The sequence below is a fragment of the Oncorhynchus masou genome, chromosome 5 (genome assembly GCF_036934945.1).
Source record: "Oncorhynchus masou masou isolate Uvic2021 chromosome 5, UVic_Omas_1.1, whole genome shotgun sequence".
Lineage (NCBI taxonomy): Eukaryota > Metazoa > Chordata > Actinopteri > Salmoniformes > Salmonidae > Oncorhynchus > Oncorhynchus masou.
In genome coordinates this window covers 10,518,570-10,528,399 of record NC_088216.1, presented here as the reverse complement: position 1 = coordinate 10,528,399, position 9,830 = coordinate 10,518,570, and the positions used below count along the sequence as shown (strand labels likewise).

The window sequence follows — 9,830 nt, the reverse complement described above, 5'->3', positions numbered from 1 at the left end:
AAATGTACTAGAGCATGACAGAAGAAAGAGAAAGAGAGAAAGAAAAATCTTTGTGAGAATAATAAAAATAAATATTGTTTTGAATTGTTGTTTGCCAGTAGACACTATGTTTATATTGGTGAAGGTGAAGCATTGTTGTTGATTATAATGTGAAATGGAAGTTGTTTTCTGTTGTTGGTGAACATTCTCTTAAGGTGTTCATCTTTGGTTTTTCCAGTTATGTTTTGAGGTTGGACTTCAGCACGTCTTGCTTGTTCGCACGTAGGACGCACTGATTGGTGTCACCTTGTTAGTCAGTATGTGTTACACCTGTGCTGGCTTGTCCATCTCGTTACTGGGAAGGTGTTTCACCTGAGCTGGTTCAGGTTCGATTAAAGAGTGTCTGGCCCAGTGCTCCAGTTGTCTTGATAGATGTGGAGAGTCAACAACTTCAGTTGCTCCACCTTTTTGGTGTGGGTTTTTCTTTTGTTTCCCTCTTCTTGGGCAGATTTAGTGGGGTCTCATGGTGGGTGTCTTATGTCCCAGTTGTTGTTACTTGTCAACTTTCAGTGGACACCCCCAGAGTGTCTTTCAGAGCCCCTCCTAAAAAACAAGCTTATATTTTGGGTTGGATGTTGCATCCAATTAATATTTTAATCAATGGAATTTCCTTAATGTTCATTCATCTTTCAGTTATTATTGTTTTTTATATTATATATTGTTTTTTATACTCTTATGTTTGTGTACTACTTTTGTTTGTTTATTTTCATTGTTTTTTCTTGTGAATCCATTGTGTTGCATCCATGTCTGAAATGTGCTGTATAAATAAAGCTTGATTTGATTTCAACAAATGAACCCAATGACTGACCAATCATCAGACTCCTGGTCCCTCTTAGTATGCCAATCAGTATCAAATGATTCAACTTCTGAAAATTGAAACAAACAAATGGATCAATCCCACTTTTCCAGCCTGCTGAAGGCGTGGTGGAGAGGTAAACACCACCCCGGTTCTACCAGGGGCTTGAGGTGGTCTCCCACTGATCTGCTTATGTCTTGTTCTGTGGCCTTGCTGTTCCTTTTCTTGACTGCCCCTGCAACACGTTTAGTCATATATAAAACACTCAAAGTAATGGATATGGAGCATCTACAGCCTCAGTTACACCTGGCACCTAAATGTGACTTCTGTCATCTGATCACTCCAAGCTGCATTCTGTTCAGATCTACCAGGATGGGCATAGTGTTTGGAATTTGAGTATGGCCACTGAATATGCATAAGCAATGTAAAGAGATGGGGCGAATTAGTGGGGAAAAGTACATTTCACACAAATTACCTTCATAATATCAAAGAACAAATGCATGTGCCTGAGGGGAAATTAACTCTCATACAGCCAAAAGGGGTGAGAAATTACACCAATATCAGTGGACAATTTGCCTAAACAGCGTGGCCAACCAGCACGGTTATGGTCAGCGAGACCAACTACCGGAGACCAGTTGGAACCCAACTCCCGTCGTCCAATTCACAGAAAACAGAATTTAGAACAGCCACATTTTTATAGATGAAGTCCACTGTCATCTATTAAACCTCTGGCCGTGTTCGAGATCATCAAATCCATGCTGCGTTGTGGGTAACTGGCTGACTGATTTATCAATAATAATGAGTAGTTATTTATGATGCAAGGTGATTTGTAAATTAGTCAGTCAGCAGCCACCTGCACTGTCGGCTGTAATGTCGAATGAGCCCAAATTAATCAATACCAATACCAATCAGGTGTTCGACGAAATGATTCTTCAGACGTCATTGATCACGTGCTGCTGATAAAGGGACACTGCTTTGAATTATACGGCTTTGCGACTTCAGTACATGCCTCATAGCTCCAGTCTCAAACTTAACCCCGTTCCTGCTGAAGAAGAGACGGTCTGCTGGATGGAGAAAGAAGCTCTCGTGAAAGAGGAGGAAGAGGAGGCTGTTACAATACAAAAACAAGTAGAGGTTGAGGCTGTTACCGTGAATGAAGAAGAAGACATCTCGGTTAAAGAAGAGGAAGACCCGTTCAGAGTGAAAGAGGAGGACGACGACGTTTCAGTGAAAAGAAGAGCGGGAGGTGACTGTCTCATCGAACAATGAAGAAGAGGAGGAAACTGGAATTCTGGGCCCGGTTTCCCAAACGCATCTTAAGGCGTGCGATGGTTCTAACGATGAACCGGCCCTGATTAACACTAGTAAGTACTGTCTTAACAGAAGCACAAACTCTGCGGTTGTTGAACTGATGTGTGGTGTTAAAGGGGATTTGCAGTTGCTACATCCCATATTTTGACTTTTAAATTTTATTTATAGGCATTGATTCTTTGAGAATATAACGAATGCCTTATGAGCTTAATTCAACTGTTTACCCCATCAGAACCCCAAATAAGCTTTTTTTTTTACTCCGATGTTTAGAAACAATGTAAACCAACACTATCACCTCAACATGGTTCAAACTATAATGTTGATATCATGGATGGTCAGTCCTTGAATCCATAGGTCTGTCTATGAATTTGAGAGTAGTTACATTTCTCCAGTCCCATCCATCTTATTACCAAAACAGTGGTGTATTTACAGCTTTGTTTTTGGTTGAACTGCAGATTGGTTGAATGTTATGTGGCTTTTTTAAAGGGGCCACCTAGTAAAAAAAATAAAAAATGGCTGCCCAGAGACCTGAGCTGTGTTAGAATACTCAAACTAACTGCACTTTTTGTGATGTTAATTGAGTATATAGTTTGCTTATTAAAGTATGATGTAGTTAGTATGCCAAAAGTTCCCGGATGTCGTACTAAATTCGCCAAAATATGACATACACGCTGGACTCTGGGGCCCATAATGCAACTCTTCAGGATATGGGTGTGGCTTCATATTTTCAGATTTGAAGAAAATGGAGTTAAATATTCAGCCGAACGACAACGAGAGCAGATACAAATGAACTGCTTTAAATAATTATGACAAATGTTGAGCAATGTAATAAAGTAATGACTTTTCAACTAAGTTACGTTACACGTTATGTTAGCTACACTTTCCTTACAAAACGCATAGCATATCTTTACAGCAGTATGTATCGGGATGTTAACTAGCTACCTAACGTTAGTTGGCTACTTATACACTGAACTTGCCAGTTTAGTAACTATAGTCTAACTAACTACCCAATGTAAAGTGACTTGATTAGAGATCAGAATAACTGATGGATTTAATAACGCTCAACACCCATTGAATAGGGCCGGTGTCAGCAAACAACTGCAAAAAAGCTCAAATTAATTTGTTGCCAGCAGCACAGTTAGTCACCAATGCTCTGGATAACATGAAAACAGCCTATTCAGCTCTGCTAGGACAAGTAAAATGGTTAGAGTGAGGTTTTCTCTGATTTGTGTCTAGCAAGCTATCCAACGTTAGCCAGTTAGCTTGGGTGCTTTACTGTCATTGTGAGGTCAGAACGCTTGGATCGACCCTACTCCTCAGCCATATAGTATTAGTTTACAAACAGTGGCGTTATACGAGCTTATGTTTTGGTTTCTGGTGGGGTGATACGGTTGAAACATTTGAGGCATTTATAAGTTCTATTCTTCAAGAATCAATGGTTATATAGTAAATGGGTCTTTCTACAACTGCCAGTGTAGATTTCCTGTTTGGGTCAAATTGTTAAGAGCTGTTGAAAAGTCAATAGCTGTGTTAAAATACTCATACTAACTGTACTATTTGTGATGTTAATTGAGTATATTGTATAATATTCTGGCAATTATTTTCATGCCATTACATTAAAAGTGAAATATTGTCTTTTCTTAGCAAGGTGTTGCTCAAATAATGTTAGCTGCTAATCGCTAGTTAGCGGGCTAGATAGCTTGCTAAATGTATTAAGAGTCAGAGCAAACGTAGCTAGTTAATACTGCCTGGGACCAGTGCTGTTGTAGGCCAAGATAAGCAAGTTTGTGCAGCGGTATCTTTTCAGAGAGGAGTAAGAGAAGTATGAAGATGTTGGTTAGCTAGCAGGCTACATGAATTAAGAAAACAACATGTAATGTAACATCTAATTAGGGTCAACTGGAAACAATGACCAACACTTTGATTACTACCACGACTTCTTCTCTGAGGTTTATAGTCAGACTACACTCATCAGGTGTTTTGCTGCCGCATACTGTACGGGGTTGTAAAAAATATCCGAACGCAAAAAAATGGGATTAACAAATTATACTAATTTTGTAAAATAAAAAAAATAAACACGAACCAAGTTCACTCCACTTCCCTGAATTTCAAACAAAAATGGTTCTATTCAGATCCCTACACTGGTTCAGGAACCTGGGAGGGGAAAACTTCTTCATTCAGTTCCCTCTGAAACATTTTGAAGTCCTGGAGATCCAGAAATCTGTTTGCAGTGAGGGCAATGCAAACGCAATTTTGGAAACTGCTAGGTTTGGACGAAGATTACTAATAATTTATTAATGCAATTTATCGCTTGCTCTACAAACACAACAAAGTCCACCTCTTTCACTATTTGTCTGTTGGTATCCTTCTCCTGCATGGCTTCACTGCAGACTGTGGAACATGAAATACCTTCTCCTCTCTACTCCTTCGGCTATTTTCACTGCCTCCACATAGGACACCTGCTGGATGGGCCTGATCATCCTAGCTACTACGACCTCCTTCATCCGTACAGGGCACTCCGGAACCCGGGAACGTGATTCCCATCACAATTACAACATGCTTCATCTGACTATGACATATTTATTCCTTCGACAAGCACTTGCCACATGTCCAACCTTTTTTACAATTGTAACACTGCAGCGGCTTCTATATATCTCACTTACCCAGATTTTACAACAGATGGGAGAACCACTTCACCAAACCACAGTAAAACCTTCCGTGTATCAGTCATTTTCATCCACATGCGTCTACCTGAAATGTTTAACCTAAACCACACAAAGCTTTCTGCTTTTGCGGCATCATACCGCTCCTGGTCACTCGAACCAATTCCACTTTACCCAATTCATCCTTCACCATCTTTGAAACCGTTAACAGGTCACCCACAAAAATATCCTTGCTGATGATTCCCACTCCGACCCTAAACTGCTGTTCATTACAAACTTTAGCCCTTTTCACTCAACTGTTCTTCAACATCGTCCACTCAGTCTCACCAATTGTACTCAGTCCAAGATAATCCCTCAATGCTTCCTTCATTGCTCCTCCAGTCATCCCCCGGACTCCCTCGCTCTGTGCTGTGAAAGATGTGAGTTTGTGTTCTCAAAGTAGCACCAATATTGTTTTCATTCCAGCACATGTTGTTTCACCAACTTGTTAACCCTTTCGTCTGCACTACTTGCTGTCATTTCCCTTCCTGATTTTCCTCTCTTGGATGTCTCCACCATGCTCCTGCTGTCAGTAATTCCTCCCTGGTTTATTAATTGGTAGTCATGTCAAACAACATGACTACCGGGGCGGCAGGGTAGCCTAGTGGTTAGAGCGTTGGACTAGTAACCGAGCTGACAAGGTACAAATCTGTCGTTCTGCCCCTGAACAGGCAGCTAACCCACTGTTCCCAGGCCGTCATTGAAAATAAGAATTTGTTCTTAACTGACTTGCCTGGTTAAATAAAGGTAAAATTAAAATATATTAAAGGTGCTGCACATTCTATTCCAAATCTAGAATTAAAATTGTCATTATGTTTCCATGATTTCAGCAGTTCACCAGTTAACTAAGCCGATAATGTGGACCCCAAGGATGTGGATACCAAGGAACTTGAAGCTCTCAACCAGCTCCATTATACCCCCTTCGATGAGGGGCATGCTCAGTGTTTCGTTCCAGGGTCCTTCGCTTAGTGATGCACTTTGAAGGACTATGGCGTTGAACGCTGAGCTGTAGTCGATGAACAGAATTCTATCATAGGTGTTCCTTTTGTTCAGGTGGGAAAGAGCAGTGTGGAGTGCAATAGAGATTGCATCATCTGTGGATCTGTTGGGGCGGTATGCAAATTGGAGTGGGTCTAGGGTTTCTGGGATAATGGTGTTGACGTGTTCTATGACCAGCCTTTCAAAGCACTTCATGGCTACTGACGTAAGTGCTATGAGTCGGTAGTCATTTAGGCAGGTTGCCTTAGTCCCTGTGCCCAAGAACACTGTGGTGGTCTGCTTGAAACATGTTGTTATTACAGACTCAGACAAGACCTTTGCCAGTTGGTCAGCGCATGCTTGGAGTACACTTCCTGGTAATCCGTCTGGCCCTGCGACCTTGTGAATGTTAACCTGTTCAAGGTCTTACTCACATTGGCTGCGGAGAGCATGATAACAAAGTCGTCCGAAATAGCTGATGCTCTCATGCATGTTTCAGTGTTACTTACCTCGACGCGAGTACAGAAGTTATTTTGCTCGTCTTGTAGGCTTGTCTTGTAGGCTTGTGTCACTGGGCAGCTATCGGCTGTGCTTCCCTTTGGAGTCTGGCATCCGACGAGGGTTGGAGCCGATGTTCAAGAGGTATAGCAATCTCCCTAGGGTAGCAGTAATACGTTGAGATTTGTCCACAAAGGGGTACCCCTCCCATAGTTGGCTCATTATTGGGATGTATTGCTGATTCCTACCTGTAGCTCACTATGAAGTGTCTATTGATACAGGTGAAGGGCCCTGTTGGAGATTGCTGGTTGGTAGCTGAGTCGAGGGAACAAGCAGAGTTGGACAAGGCCATGTTATTATCCCACACAGTCTCGGTGGTTTGTATGAACCCCGTTCCTGGGAATTAGTTTTGATTAGAAATCGTCCCAGTCTGTTTCCACAGAAGGGGTCCGTTTGTCCCATTTCCAGCTAGGTTAAGAGGCGCTTTGTCATTTCCAGAGTCAGTTTATTTTGGTACTGTCCATATGTAGCTTGTTGGTCAAAGAATTGCTGAATAAGTGGATTTTTTTTTCCTGGAGCTAACTATGGAGAGCATAGCGCATGTCAAATGACTTTATCATCCCTCCAGGCCTGAGGGCACACGCTCTCTAGTTGGCTTAAATTAAAGATATGGAAAATAGGAGTGTACCATCATTCTTTGTCATTTATCGTTGTCGTTTTTCTTCTTTTTATTCAGTTTCGTCACATGATTTCTCAATTTGCAGGACGTTTGTCAATCGGTTGTACAAACTGACTTATTTGACATTCCTTTTGCATCATCCTTCTCAACCATCTCATTTTTCAATTCCTCATCATTCCAATGGGATTTAACAGCTTTTACAATCCTTTTCTTAATGGGTTCATGCTTATTAGCAACTGGAATAAGCAATTTCATAAATGCGTGCAGCTTCTGGTTGCTCCTCATTACACACCACAGAGCAGCAAATATTCTTTACATCATCAACATAGGAATCACCTGTTTTTATTAAATAATTGAGACACACAAATTACTTGAGGGAACCAGAGATCAAGATACCCTAACCATAGGAAAAAAACTCTTCCTCCTCCCGCTGCTATTGGCCTTCGTAAATTCTGACGTTATGCTCCTGAAGTTTTCAGTAATGGACTAAAACAGCAGTCGGCAACGTTTTCCATTTAGATTATGATGTGGTTTTCATATTAGGTGCATCGCTCTCTGCCCTCAGAAAGGTGCCTATATTGGAGACCAAAAGTTGTCTGGCACACTGCTTAGAATTTCAACAATTTAAAATCTTATTTCTTGCATACAATCATCGATGTTACTACTAATAGGAAAACAAGACAAAAGATGACTGTTCACTTGACTGTCTTTCGACAAATGTCAAATAATTAACATTCATTACAGACATTGTTTGTACAACATAATTTTTGCTGTTGTGGGCCTTCAACCACCTGTCTGACTTTTTGCTCACACAGGAGAGAGATGTGACAATCGTGGATCTTCTGGGGGTTCTCAACAACCTCATGATGCTGACGAGGCAGATGAGAGTCTATCCACTTCGAAACACCAGCAGAGACCCACAGGGAAGAAATCTCATTGCTGCTCTGACTGTGGCAAAGGTTGCAAATCTTCATCAGAACTTAAAATACACCAGAGAACACACACAGGAGAGAAACCTTATAGCTGTGGTCAATGTGGGATGAGTTTTACCACATCTAGCGGTCTGACATTACACCAGAGAACACACACAGGAGAGAATCTATATAGCTGTGGTCAATGTGGGAGGACTTTCACTACATCTAGCGGTCTGACAGTACACCAGAGAACACACACAGGAGAAAAACCTTATAGCTGTGATCAATGTGGGAGGAGTTTTGTTCAATCTAGCCATCTGACTTCACACCAGAGAACACACACGGGAGAGAAACCTTATAGCTGTGATCAATGTGGGAGGACTTTTACTACATCTAGCGGTCTGACAATACACCAGAGAACACACACAGGAGAGAAACCTTTAGCTGTGATCAATGTGGGAGGAGTTTTACTGGATCAAGCAATCTGATTCGACACCAGAGAACACACACAGGAGAGAAACCTTATAGCTGTGATCAATGTGGGATGAGTTTTACTGGATCAAGCAATCTGACAGTACACCAGAGAACACACACAGGAGAGAAATCTTATAGCTGTGATCAATGTGGGAGGAGTTTTACTGGATCAAGCAATCTGATTCGACACCAGAGAACACACACAGGAGAGAAACCTTATAGCTGTGATCAATGTGGGATGAGTTTTACTGGATCAAGCAATCTGACAGTACACCAGAGAACACACACAGGAGAGAAGTCTTATATCTGTGATCAATGTGGGAAGAGATACACTGATAAAAGATCTCTGATCAAACATCAGAAAATACATGCATGAAGAAGTTGTTTCACGATATAATAATGTCAGAATCTAGAATTTTTTTAAAAACATTGTAGGAGTATTTTAATGATGTCACAATGTAGAATTTTTAACATTGAAGTAGGAGTATTTTAATGATGTTCTACCTTGTCGTTCTCCCTGTTCAATTGATTGCAGCATGATCTGGATATTAGCCTCATGTGAAAAATCCAGGCTCTGAATTGAAATATTATTTATCAAAAAGAGCTGTGTTACACTTACTGCGTTGGTGACCCACTTTCATCAAAATGCAGCACTTAAATGTAGCCAGCGGTTTTCTACAAGTTCAAAAAGCTGCTTGTTTTAAAAATACATGTTATATGATAATTGTTGCAGATGAAAGCCGTATAATAAATTGGTCTATAATCAATTTTATTAACAATCTGACGTCACTCCAGTATTTCTTGACAACATTCAAATGCTAATTGTCTTTGTTCCAATATAGCATATATTTGTTGTCTACAGGGGGAAGGTGTTACAGGCTTTGGTCTTTCCATTTATGTTTTGAGGTTGTACTTTAGCAAGGTATAGCTCGTTAGCATGTAGGGTGCACTGATTGGCGTCACCTCGTTAGTCAGTATGTGTTTCACTTGAGCTGGCTTGTCCATCTTGTTAGTGGGAAGGTGTTTCACCTGAGCTGGTCCAGGTTCTATTTAAGAGTGTCTGTCCCAGTGCTCCAGTTGTCTTGATAGATGTGGAGAGGCAGCACCTTTTAGTTGCTCCACCTTTTCCTATTAAAGATGTTTTTCATTTCAGGTTAAAGCTTCTTTTTGAAGAGAGCTTATTTTTTTGAAATGAATCAATACAGATCGTTTCCGGGGATTGGTATGGCAAATACCTTACGATTTGCCTGGTCTGAAAAGGAGATGGAGCCGTGGAGTAGAGAGACATTTGGAAGGACCATTTTGATGGGGTGCCTCAGGATAGAGGTGAAGGAAGTGCTCTGCCTTCAAGGGAACCCGATTGAGAAGGCTTTCGATGTGACGTTTCAAAAAGAAGAAAAACATGACGAAGTGATGAAGATGGCAAAGGAAGCGGAGAA

The 9,830-nt window shown here is 41.0% G+C and overlaps 1 pseudogene; it reads left to right on the top strand.

Annotated features, from left to right (window-relative positions):
- Positions 1–1,840: 1,840 nt before the first annotated feature.
- On the top strand, positions 1,841–8,767 carry LOC135525895 (zinc finger protein 180-like; annotated as a pseudogene).
- Positions 8,768–9,830: the final 1,063 nt, after the last annotated feature.